The 19,461-nt window shown below is 44.1% G+C and overlaps 2 long non-coding RNA genes across 2 annotated transcripts; both read right to left on the bottom strand.

The window, feature by feature from the left end:
- Positions 1-1,694: 1,694 nt before the first annotated feature.
- LOC123583156 lies at positions 1,695-2,127 on the bottom strand. The gene is made up of 2 exons (XR_006704754.1): positions 1,968-2,127; positions 1,695-1,843 (listed from the first exon to the last, which is right to left on the bottom strand). It is a non-coding gene; the product is annotated as an uncharacterized LOC123583156 (long non-coding RNA).
- A 5,810-nt stretch (positions 2,128-7,937) lies between these two features.
- LOC123583152 lies at positions 7,938-11,528 on the bottom strand. The gene is made up of 3 exons (XR_006704753.1): positions 10,282-11,528; positions 8,769-8,889; positions 7,938-8,402 (listed from the first exon to the last, which is right to left on the bottom strand). It is a non-coding gene; the product is annotated as an uncharacterized LOC123583152 (long non-coding RNA).
- Positions 11,529-19,461: the final 7,933 nt, after the last annotated feature.

Below are 19,461 nucleotides of genomic sequence, written 5' to 3'. Positions count from 1 at the left end.
CCGATCAGTACGAGATATAGCACTGCTAATTAAGTCCTGATCCCCTGGCTCCACTTGAAACAAACCAGGGAGGGATCAAGTTTTAAGAGCAGGTGCTAACTGGTTGCAAAAGACAAGTCCGTCACTTCAGGAGAAGGTTTTGCAGGTAGCTCCTCGAGGACACAGCGCGGGAGCCCAGGGCTTTGTCGAGAAAATCGGTTACTGGACAGAGCCACGGGCTCCTATTTGTCTTAGGACACCACACCGGGAGCGCGGAAGCACCCTCTCGGCTGTAACAGAGAACTATTTTCCTATCCTCTGTTTCCCCCTTGAAAGCTGATTGACTCTCTCCTCAGATGGACAGTGGCCTAATTTACAGGCAAGTAAACACTCTCCTGGAGATGCCAGTAGCCGTTTCTTTTCCGCATGGACAATATGGTATTTGTTGGGGCTCAAATGCCAGTCCAGAGTGGGCCTCACATAACCTCCCACCCTGCTCGCTCCTTTCCCAGATTGTTTAAGTAAAACACATTCTGAGCACAAATGTGTAAATAAACTTAATTGCAAATATTTACGTCAAGAAGGTCTGAGAGTCCTATGAGGATTGTGTGTGTATGAAGAGCGAATAGGTGTTGAGTGTTAAGGATCTTGGATGGACACCTTATCTAACTTTCTTCTTCTTCAGAGACCTGCCCATACTCCAGAAGTCTTGGTTTTAAATGCTGGCTAACAGGGACTGAGCACTTCTGTGTGCCAGGGGCTCTGCCAAGTGTCTTATGTGCATCAGCATTATCTTTTCATCTTTATAACCATCCCCTGAAGTAGGTAGGTGTGGCCTGGAGAGGGTAAGTAGCACATCTAGTAAGTGACCAGCCCGAGATTCGAATTCCATCAGAGTCTGTATTTTTAAACACGATGCCATCCTGTGTCCCAGCTTTGGCTCCTGCACAGAAATAGCAAAATGCATTTGCACACTGTAGGTGCCCAACAAATAGAGTCAATGAATGAGTGAACCAAAGTCTCAGGTGATATTAAGGATTAGCCCCAGGTTCACATTAAAACAGTAACCTGGGATGTTGTTCTAATATGTGTCAAGCCTAGCAGCCTGGAGATCTCCTATTTAGGGGACAATATTTGTATTGAGTAATAAAAAAAAAATCATTCTGAGGGTCTTCCTTTGATCTGCATGAAGAATGTTCTTAATCCTGACAGCGTTGGACTACATTTGGCACATTTTGATGAAGCTGCAGGCAAGTTGGCTGAAGTTGCTGGCAGTGACTCCAGGAATCATTATCAACATAATTTCCTTTTTCTTATGACATGTAATCCCTTTCCTAGCCTAACACCCCAATCTTCCGACGACTCTTGATATTGGGAGCCTGCTGCTTTGAGTCATGCATCTAACCTCTGAGCGCAGGCTTTCTCTGGAATGCATTCTGTGTTCATTGCACTATTTATTCGTTTTATAGCAACAGAGCCGGAGTGCTTCTTTGGTGTCTTTCTTTGGATTGTGCACATCAGTCGGCCCCATGCAAAGAGTGGTTTGGATTCTTGTTAGCACCTGAACTGACTTGAAGGATAATTTAGAGTTAAAACGTGGATGTTTATGAGAAACATTGTTCTGTGAATGTGAAAAGAGAAAACGATTTCACATGCTGGTGTTTGGAATTAGTATGAGATGAGAGGGGTTGAGCTCAACAGTAAAAGCACAGAAGTGAAAATGCTAAGAGGAGTTTTAATGGCCGGATTAGCTCTGATGGGGGCAGGAGGGCCGTGGTCTGCTTGCATTTTCCAGCGTTTCCACTGTCCTCTTGCTTCCTCCCTCCGAGTAGCCAGCAGTCCTCTGGTTCCATTTCACTGTTGCCTTTAGGAAGAAAGAGTACTACTGTTGGCCAGTGCGTTTGTTTTGCCAGAAGGTTTAGTTAAAAGAGGTAACACAAGTAGAGTGATTGATTAAGGAAACTCCAGATCTGTAGACTCTCACTCACCTCCTGCCATCATTTTCTGGAGCGTGGGTTTGCCAGCACAGCTTGCTCAACTGTCCCGTGACTGCTTTCGTGCTTTCCCTGTGTGGGTTCTTGTCTATGCAAACGGATTTCCCCAACTCTAAGAACTATGACCTTTAAAGTCTGCCCGAGGAATGTAAAAGAACTGCACATTTCACGAAGCTGATGTAAGATTTGTGTAGAACTTAAGGGAAAAAAAAACTGGAGGTGGGGGGGGTCGCACTGCATTTGTACAAGAGGCCCATTCAACAACACAGGATATGGCGAAAATAAAACAGGATTGGGTGGGATGCATGTTTGGGTTCTCAGGGGGCTGAAATCAAAGAGGTGTGCAAACTCTTCTGCATAAATCCCTGCCATCCGCTTTGATAAAGGAGATTATGGACTTGAAAGGTCGATTATATATTCTTAAGGAGAAATGCCAGGTTCTTGTTAATGTTTGTGCCTGACAGGATCTTAAAATAGACTCGAATGAGCTAATCACATTGATGACCACGTACAGCAGTGGGGTGAGAGCTTAATACAATTTTATTACCTCCTATGGTCAAATATTTGCCTCATGAGACACACCTACTCCCCCCCCCCCAGAATAGTCTATTGTAAACAAATGGCTCCCCTTTTACAAGAGCTGAAATCTTTATGATGTTTGGGAACGCTGGAACCAAAGGGTAAACAGCTTATTTGAATCTTGTCTTTCATCCAGGAATGCTCACCAGTTGATTTTCCCCCTTTCTTTATCACTAACTATGCCCAAGGCATGTTCTAGAAAACTAACATTGGCAGGAGTTCTGTTCACGCTTCCCAGTGTTATTCCTGGGAATGACAAATGGTGGGTCTTTGAGAATTTCCCATGTAGTTCCAGCAGACAAGTACCCTTCTACCTTCAGCTCTCTTCTTGAAGCTGGAGCATTACTTCAAAGGCTTAAATCTCTGATAGAAAGAGGTGGGAGTCGTTTCTTATCATTTTGCTGCCAGGATTTAAGCCTACAAGATTTAAGCCTGACTGTTTACATGGCTCATGGAGATGAAACGAGTCTCTACCCACAAAGTGCGTTGTTTACCACCAGGTGGACACTAGGTTGATATCATTGCTCCGAATTTGTGCAGGTTGTGGGGCCATGTGACTCATTCAATTTCAGGTATCTTCATTTGACTCTTTTGGCAGAGATATACATATTTAAAGAGTGAGATTTTTAAAAATGGAGAGACCATACTATATATATATTTTTTCCCATTAATACTTGGTTAGATGTGTTTGTGTGCGTACTCATGTCAAGGCTCACAGGGTTGCATTTTGGAATTATTTAGGACCACTTAATATCACTCCCATTGTCAAAACTGACTTAGTCTAAGCAGATGAAAACAATTGTGGCCTAAACGGGAATCATCTGTGTTCCAGCTAGCTTTCAGAATTAGGAAGGCCTAGTTGATTCATATGTAACTTCTAAAATTTTGTTTGGCTTGTTAATCATGCTTAAATTCTATCAAAGGAAACATTGCTTTTGCACCATTATAAGCCTCCTTTCAAATTGTTCTCATACTTTTGGAGCCATATTAGTCACCATTGTACTATACTGACAGTCGGACTTAGAGTCACGTATCGTGGTAGGTCTAAGAAGTAATAGAAGCTGCTTCCTTCACTCAGGACCCTGAATCCACATGAATAAATAAGTAGAATAAAATGTGGAAAGTACCTTAGAGTATGTATGTATAGGGCTACGTGGGTCACAAAAGAACAGTCAGTGCTCACTGGGCTGGAGATGACCAGGAAGGTCTGTAGGAGGTGAGGCTTGAGCTGAGCTTTGGGAAGATACGTAGATGTTCACTGGTAAGCAGAGGGAAAGAGCTTTAGAGAGAGAGAGATCTGGATCTAGGCCCTACATAAAAGTCTTTCTCTTACTGGCCGTGTGACTTTGTAAGAGCCACTTCACCATTTTGGCCAAATTTTCTCACCTGTAAACCGTAATACCTGCCTTGCAAAATTGCCAGAAAGATTATATGAGAGCTATACGGCAAAGTGCTTTGACAACTGGAAAATAGTCTTCAGATGTAATATATTCTTAGGGCACTGAATGCTTTTCTAACTTTCAAAAGATCTTTGAAGATAACTGTGCTTATATGATGGGTGTGTGTGTGTGTGTGTGTGTGTGTGTGTGTGTGTGTTTATATAAAGTGTGACTGAGGCTGTGTTTGTTAAGTTAGGTTAAACTGTTGTCGAAAGTAGACCCAAATATGTATTATGGTTTCACACAATAGGAGTTAACGTCACACTCATGTAAGGGTCCAAGGCCAGTGTTCCTGGTCAGCAAGTGGCTTTCCTCCAAAGTGTTTCTGGCTGTGTATCCGAAAAGAAAAGGAAAGAGATTCGGGGTAAACGTCCAGCAGTGTTTATCACTGCGGGTAGATGCCTATGTCTGATATATGTGCACACTTCAAGAAGCATGTGGACGTCTACCCAGAGCAGAAATCAGTACAAACAAGAATAATAAAAGCTCCTCTTTTACAAAAACAGCAATGCGTATTGGGTTTAGGAAAGATGAAAACCAGGGAAAATGGCCCCAGCAGAGAATGTCTTTTCCTATTTTGTATGTCATGGCACTGAATCAGCCGGTGAAAGAGATGGATGCCAAGAGGGAGAGAATGGTAGGTGGGAGGCTTTCCGCAACCTCATCTTTCCGAGTTTTATCACCGTCCTCTCTCCGCTTTCATGTGCCCTCCTAACATCTATTTCTGTTGGTCCATTGCTCCTTGAGAAAGTCTCTCCTGTCTCCCCCTCCTTCAGGAGGCCCTGACCACCCAGGGCTTTAATGGCAAGAAAAGATCATGTCTTTTCCTCTCCACATGATGAATATACCAGATGAGCACAATTCTCAGGAATATCAGTTGTTTAAAAGCCTCACTAGATTACTCCATCTAAGACAAAGGAAAGAATGGGTAGAGTTCTTGTATCTGCTTACGTTGTGATACACCTACTACCTTTAGCATGCAGAGATCTCTGAAAGAGACTCCAGATTCTTGTATTGCTCAATGCCTCACCCCATATTGAGAGTGGAAAAGAAGACAAAAGCTACAACTTGCAGAAGGAAGGGGGAAACCCACAAAGAAGCCAACCTGACATTTATCAGTATGAGCTCTTTTGTTTTGGTGACATAACACACCATGTCAGTTCCTGGCACGCTTATTTTCTGGCTTGCCTCGAGTAGCAACAATGCCAGTTACTAGAAATACAGAAGCTATAAATGGCAACTGATAATATTATGCATATTTTTAATGACTTGAAAAAGTGTTTTCGGAAAGCTGCCTTGAAGGCTCTAGTTTCAGTTCTGTAAATCAAGGGGTGATAAGATTAAGCCGTGTAAATCTATGCCTTCTTGGGCTGGGATACCTCCAGCATCTGCCCAAGATTCTGGCTGAGTGTTAGGCAGCCTCTGGCCTTGTCTTTGAAACAGAAATTTGGGGGAAGCCCCAGAGGTGGGGGAAGGGCTGGACTAGTCCCGAACTGCCACCAGGGTTCAGTTGCTATGGGTATTGGTCTCCACAGACTGGATCAGTTTGGAGGCCATTTGGCACTGTGGGCTGGGATGAATTCAGCACTGGAATGTCATTGTTGACCCTGACTATACAACGAAGATGAGAATTAATCAAGAGTGCTTGCCTTCAAATATTACATATCAAACCCTGGTCAAAATGTGGCTAATGGTGGCATCAATGTCTTCATTTATGTTTGATATTTTGGTTTTTCTCCAGAACCCAGAAATATGTATTTCCGTAGTAAACTTTTTGATGTGGAGAACCTTCTCAAAGCATATGAGAGCCCAAATCTCTGTTTTGAGAGTTAGTGGGAAGTATCAAAAAGTTCTGGCCTTGACCAAAGTAGCCTCTTACTATCTTGAAAGTGAATCTGTGGCCTAAATGCCACCTTTGATTAAGTTGATACAGTAGGTTGTGTTAGTTAGGGTTTCCAACCAACTGACATTCTTGCTCTGCTTCTATGTGACCACCTCTGATAGCATTGATATGATTTCTTTTTTAAAGGATCGTTAGGATACCACTCCTCAGGGTGCTGCGTGGCCCAGTGGGTTAGGTGTCTGACTTCGGCTCAGGTCATGATCTCATGGTTTGTGAGTTCGAGCTCCACATCAGGCTCACTGCTGTCAGCACTGAACCCACTTTGGATCCTCTGTCCTCCTCTCTCTCTGCCCCTCCCCCTCTCATGCTAGCTGTCTCTCTCCCTCTCAAAAATAAATAAAACTTAAAAAAAAAAAAGGAAAAAAGGATACCACTCCTCTTTCTTGTCACCGTTCCTACATGTGTTACAAAGGAATAAGCAACTATTTGGATTTGCCATGGTTTGAGATTATCAACTTTTCCATTAATTAGTAGAATGGAGAATCTAGAAATTTCGGACACAAATAAAATTTCCATCTGGGTCAAATTGGTGTGGTTTTTTTGCATTGTAAATGAGGTAAATTTGAATATCTTGACACTAAATTCCACTAAGATGCTTTGCTGAGACTATAGGAATTTTTGGTTAGAACAAAGTAGAGGATTAAATTACTTATATTAGCTTTGAGAAAATCAGATAAATTTCCTAGTTAGAAACAATACAGGAAAAGCTTAATTTCCATAAAATTTACCCAGAATTGAAAATATTTTAGCATTAAAAAAAATCAAATTTTGTAACCCTTCATGGTCTGTGAGGGGAAAAATCCGGTTGAGGATGTTCAGACCTACGTCCTTTTGCCTTCTGCTACTTGCCTTTTTGACATTTTACTGTTGGGTAACCAAAAATTGTTGGAATTTACACTCAAGCTATTTTGCTACTTGCTGGCAACTCTGGACAAAGAGTGGGTGGGGAAAACATTGGAAATCAATGATTTAAATAAAAATGTTGGATTGAATGGATTTAATTTAATCCTTCCATCCCTGACTTCCAAAATCACATGAGAATCAGCATGGCCAGGAAGCCATCTTGCCTTTAAGGAACACTCAGGCCCGCCTCTTTGTGAACCCATTCCCCAGCATGGTGGCCACACCAGAACCCCACAGGCAGCTCTGGCTGTGGAAATCACTCCCCTCTTCTCCCCCTCTGCCGCTCCCCTGTACCACTACTCTCATCTCCCCAAGTAAATATTAAGTCTCCTGAGGGCAGGACCTGTTTTATATCTGTTTTCTCCTGTAGTATTTATCACAGCCTCCTCGTTTTTATTTAGTCGTTCTAAAAATGTCTGCTGGGTGAGTAAAAGTAGTTGGAAAGTCATGAAATTCTCCTTCACCCCTTGATTTTTATTTTTTACCCCTATTCATACCTCACAATCTGCCATTTAAAAAAGAGCATATTAATTTTTGTTTTCTTAATTAGTAAAAAGGGGAAAATTTTTTTAAAAATGAAGAGAAGCAATAAAATATCAGGTACAGACTTATGCCCCAATAACCTTCACTGTTATTATTTGGTATATTTCCTAGTAGTGCTTTCTCTATGTGTGTGTGTATATGCGTGTGTGTGTATGTGTGTGTGTGTGTGTGTGTGTGTGTGGTACACACTTGTTTTGGGGGGGGCAGTCTGTTTTATTGCTTTAACAGTTTTCATGTCACTTTTTTTCACTTAGTTACAAATTAACATTTTCCCCATGTCTTAAGACATTCTTCGTTATATTATATTCCATCATAAGAATATACCATAATTTATTAATGTTTATTTTTGAGAGAGAGAGAGAGTTGGGGAGGGAGAGAGAGAGAGAGAGAGAGAGAGAGAGAGAGAGACAGAGGTTCCAAAGCAGGCTCCAGGCTTGCTGACAGCAGGGAGCCCGATGGAGGGCTTGAACTCACAAACTGCGAGATCATGACCTGAGCCAAAGTCGGACACTTAACCCACTGAGCCATGCAGGCGCCCCTATGCCATAATTTATTATTTAGACTCGCTTTCAAGTTGCAGGGTCAACTCAACCTAACTGAAGCAAAACGAGAAGGAGGAATATTTATTATCAGGTGACATTTAAAACATACCATAAATGAAAATAATCCAAGGTATATAGTCGTACATGCTAAAGTCGGGCTGGCTATACGGAGCTGTAAGGAGGGATTATCTCCGTCTGGACAATCAGATAAGGGAAATGGTTTTGGATCTGGGCTCCAAGGAGAGGTAAGAGTGATAATGACTTACATACTTTAAGTACTGACTGTGTGATACATTATGTTAATAATTTTACATACATTTTATGTAAACATACATAAAAACATACATACATTATGTTAAAAAACATACATTATGTTAATAATTTTACATAAATTTTACATCATTTATTCTTCTGAAACTTTGCTCTTTCCACTTAACAATCACAGTGTAATATTTTCCTGGTGTCTTAAGACGTTTTCGGTTGTATCGTATTCCCACATTTGAATTCTGTGCATTCCATCCTGTGAAGACATCATGATTTATTCATCATCAGGCTCCTTTTAAGTTGCAGAACCAACTCAACCTCACTGAAGCAAAGCAAACGTATCGCATTTATCATAAAGTATTTTCATTCCCATTTCACAGATGAGAAAATTGAGGCTCGGAGAGCTTATGTAAACTTGCCCACGTTCTGTCAGGATTTTGACACGCACAAAGGAGTGATGGGGCTAAGCTGGGTGGTGGGGCCAAGGGAGGCAATTTACCAAAATAAATAGCCTTGCCAAAGCATCAATAGCCACATATATCCGTATAATGTCATAGTGAGTCTGTTCCTTGGGGTGTATTTCGTTAGGACCTGCCAGATGGAGAAGACAGGAAATGACTACCTTTCACGGTGTCTCTTTCATGTGGTTCCTTAAACAGCCATCTGTGCTACCCATTGCAAGGAACCGAAGATTTCAAGTCACCTCTGGAATCTTCTGTGTGACAGTTCTCCCGTAACGGCTCCTAAGTCAAAGATCAACGGCCACCAGACATTTTAACATAAAACCAACTTTTAATAAGTGATTTCTGCAAAGGTGGGTAATTTAGGTGACATCAGAGAAAGGGATACACACACACACACATAAACATTTTAGCTCAATTCTGTCTTCTAAAATGTGATGCATAATCTATTATAAAAGGAAGAGTGTTGGCCAGACTAACATGCTATCTATGATGAGCCTGTCTTCTCCACTATCTGTCTACCTAGGACAAAAACATCTGTCTAGGACAAATGTGTTTAGGACTTTGCAGAAAGCCCTCGACACCTCTCCTGCCTCATTCTTGCCTCCTTGCATCATAACTCACAGTGCACGTGGGAAAGGTCTAATTTCTTAGTTTCCCTTGGCTCACTTGTTGCATGCGGAGAGCCACCAACTGGAGGCGGCAGCCCCCCGGGGCTGCTGGAATGGCCACAGTGGGTCTGCCTTTGAAGTCCTACCCTCCAGTTATATCTCTCATTGCACCAGGCGGGCTGTGAGCAAGCCCGTTGCATGCAGCTGTCACCATTTAAGCCAGCGGGCGTTTGAAGATGTGCCGCCCCCCACCCCTTGTGAGGGAAGCCAGAATAGAACAAAGTGTGGTGTTCCCATGAAATCGTTTGAATGCTTGATAAGAGTGTGAGTCTGCACCTTTTCTCCCTGACGGGGGTAGGTGGGGGGAGGGGGGCAGAGAGGACACTACATCCTCTCTGCAAACGTGGAACACAGGTAGCTGGAAGTGCCCCATGTGTCGACTATGGGTCCCGAGGACAAAACAGTTCGCATCTGGTAGGGATGGTGGTGAGGGCACCGGGAGGAAGAAGGGAGGGGAAGGCGGGTCTCAGCATTTCTGCAGGATTTGTCACAGGGGCCTCTCCCACGCAATGTTTCTCTCCTCTTCCCCTCTGCGTTCAGAGCACAGTTGAGACCCCAAATCCTCACCCTGCTGTTGAACATATGTTACAAATGAGTGGTGAGATAATGTCGCAGCCGTTGAGGCAATAAGCTTCGGCTGTGGTTTTTGATTTCCTCACCGTGTCTTTATCACTTGACAAGTGCGTTGGTTTGTTTCATCCCTGGAGTGTGAGCTAGGACAAATTTTTGCCACCTCTTTTCCCTCACTCCCAGGTCTCATCCCTCCAAAGAAGAAGACAGTCTTTCAGAAGAAAGTGGCTGGCCGGAAGGGCGCTGCATTTGCCCAGACCTCCCAGACATCTCGCCAAAAAAACAAAACAAAACAAAACAAAACAAAACAAAAAAAACAACGACAACAAAAAACGCTTCCTTCTGGGTTGGTTTCTCTGTCGCTGCAAATACCACACACGGAGAGCTGGCGCTCGGCTTCTGGAGAGCAACCCTGTGTAACAAAACTACTTACGGGATCCAGGCGGGGGCAAGGCTTGGGCGATGAGCTTGATGGTCTGACTCTTGCTTTCGCTGACCATCTGTCCCCCTCGGTGAGCCGTCCTTTCTGCCGACTTCACAGAGGAGCCAAGCGGCCAACAGCAAATTGCTCATTTTCCAAACAAAAATGCAGACAGCAAGAGAGCCTGTGTAAGCGGGGGTTACAAATTGCTGTCAGGCCTGGGTGGGAAGCTGGGAGTCAGGAGCGAAGCCTCAGGTTCTCTGCCGCTGGAAGGAAGGGAGGCGATCTGTAATTGATGCTGGAAGGACAGCGGAGGAATTCCTGGTATGAGAATTGCCAGCCCCTCTCTGCATCTGCCGACACCATGTGGCTGGCCCCTTAGTGGCCTGGGAGATTACAGAAGGGGCTGGAAAGCTTGCTGTCTTTGTGAAGGATAAACATCTTCCTTCTGCCACCAAAGTGGTAGCAATTGTGGCTCCGGGATGGGAGGTTTCAGAACAAAAGTAGGCCAGTGCTGTTGGCCTTGCATGGCCTCCAAGAAGATACCGTCGGCTCTCATCAGACACCAATTTTCTAGTTTGTGGATTACCCAGACTTTCATTCTTCCCTTCTCCTTTGGCAGAATCAATCAAACAGAATTAGAACCGGACAATTTTTCTATTTGTAAACACTTCATAGAGAAGGTTTGGTTGCGGTAATGATTCAGGCCACTTACCAAAATTGAGGTTTCAGAGTGTGGGTGCCTGTGAGTGGCTTTGCCCTTTTGAAGGGAAGTCTGAGGGGGATGGAAAGCCTTGACCAACCAGGTCCCAGGTCTCCCCACTCCTTTCAGCTTAAGTCACGGTGAGGCCAAGAGGAGGATTAGGCCTGTTCCTATTTTAGCATTTTTGGTCCCCAGGGGGATCGTGGGTCCTCTCTCAAAGCTCTGGGCAGCATGATGGACTGGTGGGATGCTCTTGGTGAAATAACCTTTAGAGTTAAGAGGTAGGTTGAGGATTAGGACCCCCCGGGGTATATGACCGTCTGAACGTGTTGACTCCATTTTTTATACAAGGGATTGACGAGGCTGCCAGGCTGTTTCTCGGGAGAAATGCCCCCACAGACTATGTGTCATCCTGGAGCCCCATACCCTATGGACATGGTGAAGTGAATTCAGAAGGGGACTGTGGGCTTCAGTGGGCTCCGTGCTCTAATCTCTCCCTCCCACGCTTCAGCTCCATGGGCCACGGCAGCACAGGGCCAGGAGAGTTTGGAGGGAAATAAACCTGCATTTGAATTCTAGGCTTGCCACTTGATGGGTGTTGTTTATCTCTCCTGAGACGCAGTTGCCTGGTCTGTAAAATTGTGACAATCACGTCTATCACAGAGAGCTGGTGCGTAAGACAAATTAGACAAAGCTTGTGAGGTATCTAGCACCACGCTGGGTATGTGATAAGCACCCAACAAGTGTAATCTCCTCCTTTTTATTCCTTATTCCCCCATGCCCAAGACCAATTAAGAAAAGGCGCTGACACACGTTTCAGTTACTTGAGACATAAACCTAAAGTTCAAGATGAACTGGAAGGCCAGTTTGAGAGGAAAAGAACGGGTGCCATGCCTAAAGCCACCCAATTACGTCCCGGGCCTGACACCCAGCGTGTGTGCGTGTGAAACAGGGGCTGAACAAGTGACTGCACGGTGGCCTCGCTAACAGGTGGTTTTCATGGGGGATGCTCAGCTGCACAACCTGACGACTCAGTATTGGAGAATGTGACGTTCAGGGCACGCTCTCCAGTCCACTGGGAAGAGGGTGGATTTGGAAATGGGGACAGCCAGAAACTCACTGGGGAAATGGGGTATGAAGGAGGACTCATTCATAGGAGAAAAGGGGCAGGGACCTGACTATTGGGGAATTTGAAATCCCCCGAGCGGAGCAATTCTGACCCTGTGAATGACCAGGACTTGTGAATTAATCCTCCCCCCACCATACACACGCAACTATGAAATGAGGGAGATATGGCTAACTATAACATGTAGAAAAAGAATTGGGGATTTTATCTGACTCAGCACAGGTGAACAGTGTAATGTGGCTAGGATCCGAGGTAGCATTAACATTAATAGACGATCCTGTCTAGATCTAGAAAGAGGGAGAATAGCGCTTCTAGTCCTGCCTCCCTGGGGTGCGTGGAGACAACCGGGCATGTCAATAGGTGAGCAATAAGGGTGGTGAGGGGACAGGAAAGAGAGCCATCTAGAAAATTGTTGGAGGAAGTAGGGAGGCTTCTAAGGGAAAAAAAAAGTGCATGATAACTAAAAAGAGTGCATGATAACTATATCCTCAAATATTTGAAAGACTGTCTCAGTCAGGGCTGGTGGTTGCTAACAACAGAAAATGCCTCTGGCTGTCTTAGTCAAAAAAAGGAATTTGTTGGAAGGTTACTGGGTGACCTGTAGGATCATCAGAAGACCGGAAAGCCTGGTGGGGAAAACACTCAGGAGCCAAGTGAGGCTGGCAGCAGAGGACTGAGCCGCGGTCACGCTGTCAGAGCCATCTAGCGAGGGTGCCACCTGGTACCAGCACTGCACGCTGTGGCCACTGCTGCTGGACCCGCCTCCTTCCACCGATGGTTCTGGCCCGTGCCTGCCCCTCCCATCCTCTCTCTTTTTTTTTTTTTTTTTTAATTTTTTTTTTCAACGTTTATTTATTTTGGGGACAGAGAGAGACACAGCATGAACGGGGGAGGGGCAGAGAGAGAGGGAGACACAGAATCGGAAACAGGCTCCAGGCTCTGAGCCATCAGCCCAGAGCCCGACGCGGGGCTCGAACTCACGGACCGCGAGATCGTGACCTGGCTGAAGTCGGACGCTTAACCGACTGCGCCACCCAGGCGCCCCTCCCATCCTCTCTTTTATTAAAAATCCTACTCAGAGCTTCCAATTGGCTATCTGACTGTATGTTGGCTGTCTGGGGGTGAGTAGAGGGAATGCGCAGTCCCCTCCACATCCACGGTGGGATGGAGGGCCCTGACTCCCTCTAAGATGCACACACTGGAGAATAATTCCCAAAAAAGACTTGAGGTCCTGGGCAGGCATGAGCAAATAAAAAGTAAAACAAGCAAATGGACGCTACAAAGTAGCAATGTGTGATTACTCGCATAAAACCCTAAGGGGCACCTGGGCGGCTCAGTCAGTTAAGGGTCCCAACTCAGCTCAGGTCATGGTCTCATGGTTCCCGAGTTCAAGCCCCATACTGGGCTCGCTGCTGTCCGCACAGAGCCTACTTTGGATCCCCTGTCTCCCTCTCTCTCTGTCCCTCCCCTGCTTATGCTTGCTCAAAAGTAAATAAAACATTAAAAAAAAATTATAAAACCCTAAGACGTAGGGCAAAGATCAGTAAATATACGCCATTAAGAAGCAATTCAAAATATTTCAAGATATATTGCTAAGGAACAAAACTGGGCCAACATGACAGGGTTGCCTTTGGTGGTAGTGAGTTCCCCATTCCTGGCAGAGGGCAAGAAGGGGCTCGTGGCCCCTTCAGTAGAAGTTTTCTGCTGTAAATAATAAATGTCTAGTAATAAGTCATCTAGTCATAAGCCAATGTATTCATTTCTAAATTATTCTGTCTACACTGTAACAAAGATGGAGAATATTGTCGAAACTCTCCTGTGGATTTTGACATTTCCAGTCTTAAACCCTAGACCTCGAAACAACTCACATGTGCTTGGGTACAGGTGTGGAAAAAGCTATGAATCCCTTGACATCTTCTAACAGATTTGGAGGCTGGGGGTTGGGGGAGCAGAGGGTGAGCATCTGTTTCCTCCTTCCGCACAAGTGTAAGTCAGTCATGGAAGCCAGGCACAGGCAGGCTGGAGGGTGGGAAGTTTCTGACTACTAGATTGGTCCCTAAAACCTCCAGCAGACTGCTAGTTAGAAATGGGCTGGGGGTAGAGGAAAGGGAGAGAGAATGCTTCTGATGCCAGGATAGACTTCCCACCTTCCTGCCACTTCCCACCCCCAAAGAGAGGCACTGGTGGCTAATTGCACCTGGCGCCCAGGGAGCGACATCTGGGGTCACTGATGTTTGGCCATTCCTCTGCCCAGTTCCTTTACTTTGTGTGCTTGGGTCAATTTCTTCTCTGTTGCCCATAAATATTTACAGCTCCCACATGCCCTTGCAAATTGGATTAATCTTAGCATATTTCTGGGACAGAGACGCCCCTGTCCAGCCTTGGTACTGAGGAATAGGCTGAAGGATTTTTAAAATTTCTTTACACTGAGTGAGTTCAAGGAGAGAAGGAGAAGAAGGGAGGGAGACGGATGGAAAGCAAATATTAAACATTTCTAAATGCAGGCCAAATATCAAAGGAGATGAGAGCTGAACATTTGGGGAGCAAACTAGGAAAGTGGGGCTAGCTGAAGGATGATATCAATGCCCAGGTCAGGGTGTGAAGGGATTGGGTGAGTCCAAAAATTGATTGTACCATAATCTCAGTTCTGGAGAATGATGTCAATTAACTTAAACCTTCTTCCCCAGGTAAGGGAAAGAAGGAGATGCCTGGCAGTCTTTACAACGTTCAGGAAGTGAAACCCCAGATAAAGAAGTTTCTGAGCAAGGTTATTAGTGTGGATAATTACCATAATCATTCAGGTTTTATTTAGATTCATATGGTATCTTTGGTAAAGGAATTTTAAAGCAGTTGAACTGCCAGGCACTTCTTCCTTGCAAATTTTAAACTGCCTGAGGTTTCTATCTTTTCAGATATTCACCATTTTCTGTTAAGAAAATGCCTTCCCTGAAATGTTGCCTGTTAAGGAAATTTATCTTTTCCTCAGTCTTCGCAGGAATGCAGGCGATTAGCCACGGAGCCCTTCTCTGTCTAGCACCCGGGATCAGTCGCCCAGCCACGCAGAGGCCATTTGAATGGAACCACAGAATAATCTTCAGAAGAAAAAGCAAGCTCACGTGAGTAGCGGCGGCTCATTGTGCTGAGTTAAACACACCGGACGGAGTCTGGCAGCGGGGCGGCGTGGTGTTACTGACAATGGTGGGGCAGTGGCAGTGGCCGAGACATTGGTATCAGTCTACTGTAGCCCTGGTAATTAGTATTCCCTGTTGCATCCTAATTAAATACCCTGAGTGCTTTAAAATTTTTAAGTAGTTTTTGTTTTGTTGGCAGAAGACCTTTAAACCCTTTAAACCTAAATATTATGGGGAACTCCCATTATATGAAACAGACAATAATATCTAAAATTTATATAGCATTTTTTGGTGCCCCTGGGTGTCTCAGTCAGTTAAGTGTCTGACTCTCGATTCCGGCTCTGGTCATGACCTCCTGGTTCATGAGTTCAAGCCCCGCATCAGGTTCTGCACTGACAGTGCACAGCCTGCTTGGGATTCTCCCCCTCTTTCTCTCCCCGCCCCTGTCTCTCTCTGTCCCTCCTCTGCTTGTGCTCTCTCTCTCTCTCTCTCTCTCAAAAATAAATAAATAGGGGCGCCTGGGTGGCGCAGTCGGTTAAGCGTCCGACTTCAGCCAGGTCACGATCTCGCGGTCCGTGAGTTCGAGCCCCGCGTCGGGCTCTGGGCTGATGGCTCAGAGCCTGGAGCCTGTTTCCGATTCTGTGTCTCCCTCTCTCTGACCCTCCCCCGTTCATGCTCTGTCTCTCTCTGTCCCAAAAAATAAATAAACGTTGAAAAAAAAAAAATTAAAAAATAAATAAATAAATAAAAGTTAGAATATATATAGCATTTTTCATGTACCAAGTTTTATATATTGATTTATTTAATCCTCGTAATACCCTATAAAGAAATATTATTGTCATCCCGATTTACAGGCGAGGAAACTGAGGCACAGAAAAGGAAAGTAACTTGTCTAAGATCACACAGCCGGTAATTAGTAGGGCTGCTATTTGAACTTGGACAGTCTGCTTCAGAATCGTCTCGTGCTCATGTGGGAGTGGAGGACTGTCCGGGCTCTGGCCTTCTCCCTTTCTCTTTCTTCTCTACAAAATTCCTTGGGCTCTATGAAACACAGCTCCAAAAGCTGCTCATACAGGAAACTGTAAGGAGAAGAGAACTCTCTTCTTTTAGGGATGAGTAAATTGAAACCCAGAGAGGGAAAGTGACTTTCCTATGATCTCACTGCCGGCAAACGAATGGTCACTTACATCCTCTTCTTCATGCTAAAGATTCACTAGATTTTCTCCTTAGAGGCACACTTGGTGCATTTTCCATTGAGAAAAATGCCTTGAGTGCATGTGAGGGTATCTTGAAGAGAGTTTAGATGGATGAAGGAACCTGATGAGAATCAAAATGATCAAAGAGCAGCTTGGGGAAAAACCTAAATTAATTAAATTGTGTCTTTCACGTCCTCCTACTTACATGAAGCCCAGAATAAGACGAAGGAAGATGAGACGTGGGGCAAAATGAGATGCAAGTCATAAACTGTCATCCTTCATTTACTCCACAAATAATGACTGAGAGCCTATTACGTGTCATGGACTGATCACATGTAGGCGTATATCGTATGTCGCATACTAGGTGTGGAGACAGTGGAGAATAAGGCAAGTTCCTGCCCTGTTAGGCCTCACTTCTAGGGTTGGTGGGGGCACCAATTAACTTTGCATGGCGATGGTATTTGGAGGGCTTAGAGACAGTTGTCTTATGGCCGTGAGCCGTCGGTCACTGGAAGACCAGGCGAGAGGATGGTTGGTCTAGAACAAATCCATCACTATTTCTGAGATGTTCTTGTTTTCCTCATGGTGAACCATTAGGGGGGTTGTTTAAAAGATTTCTACCTTAACAATTTTAAGCTCGGTGGCTCACTTCATATTTCTATAGTGAGCACATGTAACATCTTTTATGTCTATGGAAGCAAATAGAAACCTTTCAGGAACCCATAGCATCTTTTTCTGTCTACTAACTCGTCAGGCAGTGGTCTAGTCCATGGATGAAAAATACAATACTTCGGAATTCTCAAATCATTTCTAGAGCTGGCGGATGATAGGAACTTTAGTAACAGAAATGTAGTGGTTAATAATGTTATATTTTTATGTGGACAAAATGATAGTATATGTAACTATGCAATCATTCAACAAATATTTATTGAGCCATCTTGTGTTAAATTGGAAGCTTCTGATTGTACATAACTGAAGCTCAAGGTAGCTTAAGCAATAAAGATAAGTTGTTGGATTATATGACTCACAAAGGGTTATTTCAAGCTTTAGGAAGGGCTGATCGGGGCTCTGGTTCTTTAAACTTCTCTCAGTGCTGGCTCCCCTCTGGGTACTGTCTTTATTCTCAGACTGGTTTTTCTCCTAGTAGAAAAATGCCTGTTTAAGGCTCAGCACTGTGTCTTGAGTAAAAAAGAATTTCTCTCCTAATTAGCAAACACAAGTCTGGGCTTCACTCATTAGACTAACTTGGGTCACGTGCCTTCTCTAAACTTCTCTAAACTAATCACCGTGGATAGGAAATTGGTCTAGGCTATTTAGTGTCTGCCCCTGGAGTTGGAGGAGAGATAGACAATCCCATACAAACTGCACAGCTGCTCCCCAACGGAGGAGAGGCAGGAGGGATGCCGCAAGGCAGCTCAGTTTTGCTTCAACCTACCATGTACTGTGCATACGCTGTGCTGGGCTTTGAGGGTTTCACCGCGAACCGTCCAGTCTAGCCAAACACCCATCAGCAGACCTTTAAAACCTTCATAGCACAGCTTTGAGATTCTTAAAATATGAGGTGGGCCCAAACTCCAAACTACTGTCCTGATATTTCTAGGGATTGCCTAGTCTACAGTGCACAGCGAAGGAACTGCATCAGGAATCAGAGGGCTCATTCATTTACATCCCCAACAAGTCAGTTTTGTGTAAGAAATCCAGAATCAGGGGAAGAGCAACCAGTACGTTCACAAGGAGGATTTATAGTCTTCTTATTAGACTCTGCTTTAGATTTTCAGGGGGAAGCAACGAAGCTCCCACAATCGGAAGAATATATTTAAGTATTTAGGTAAAATGAACGGAAATAACCGATCTGGGTGATTACATTGTGTGCTCAACCCAAGTCTTAAGCAAGATGGTGTGTGGGAAAGAGGAGAAGGAAAGTTGTCTGCAAATATTCTTAGCCGCCTCTACAGAGTTTGCTGGCCTAGCAGCCTGCACGTGTGATAGGACAGTCACTCGTGGGTGCACGTGACACTGAGGCTGGAAGTGGGGATGAGAGCTAATGGAGGCATCCTATAAGTTTCGTTCTTCATACTTGGGGGTATGCAAATTCTCTCTCTTCAACAGGAACGAATTGTATACTTCGCTGAAGCGCGCGCTCTCTCTGTAAATCTTTAAATTGCTATCTGAGTAAGACTTGTGAGGTGTATTTTATAGATTTTGAAATTACATGATGCTGTAACATAAACAGTGATCTTTGTCTTATTCACAGTTTTAGCTAAGACCCATAGAAAGCTAGGATGCTAATATCAAACCTTATTCGATGAAGCTCAGTACAATCCAGTCCTCTGACTTCAGCCTACTACTGTTACAATCAATATCACTAACGAGACACACACCAATTGTTCCATTATCTTATGTTGAGATTCTTGGTCAACTTTGAGAGAACTGCAGGAATGTGAAAAATTAGGTATTGAGGTTGCAAGAAAAGAATAAAAGTTTAAGCTATATACATTTCATTGAGCTCGGTTGGGAACAAATTGTACATTTTCCCAAAGAGCCATAATTATAAAATAGGTAACGTGGAACAATGTTTCCCTTTTTCTCTGACTGCCATAACGTCGGGAGTGGGTAGGTAATTTTGGATCTCAGATGACTCAGTGAGCTAAAAGATAAATCTTCTTACAGAGGGCAATAGGGTGCATTTCACTGTGAGGGTCAGATCTCATAATCCTTTAGTTAAGAGAACTATGATGCCCTCAAAGGCACAAAGGGATATAGCATTCTGCCTATTAAATGTGGTTCTGCATTAACCTAGAAATTCTTTGTTGATAACCAAATGTGTAGCAACCACATTTAAATTTCAGAACACTACAATTAGATGTGTTTGAATGAAGAAGGAAAAAAGGGAACCAAAAGCTATTAAGTGGAACTTTTAAAGTCATGGGTAGGTGCTATTTCAAAACAAACATGTCAAGTCTATCCCAGTTAAAGTAGATAGAACCCTCTAGTCTCTTCAGGAGTTGTACTTGGAATATGAAAGAGGAATTTTGT

This window comes from Leopardus geoffroyi, chromosome B1 (assembly GCF_018350155.1).
Source record: "Leopardus geoffroyi isolate Oge1 chromosome B1, O.geoffroyi_Oge1_pat1.0, whole genome shotgun sequence".
Classification (NCBI taxonomy): domain Eukaryota; kingdom Metazoa; phylum Chordata; class Mammalia; order Carnivora; family Felidae; genus Leopardus; species Leopardus geoffroyi.
The sequence above is the reverse complement of the archived record's forward strand: the minus strand, read 5'-3'. Positions and strand labels throughout refer to the sequence as shown.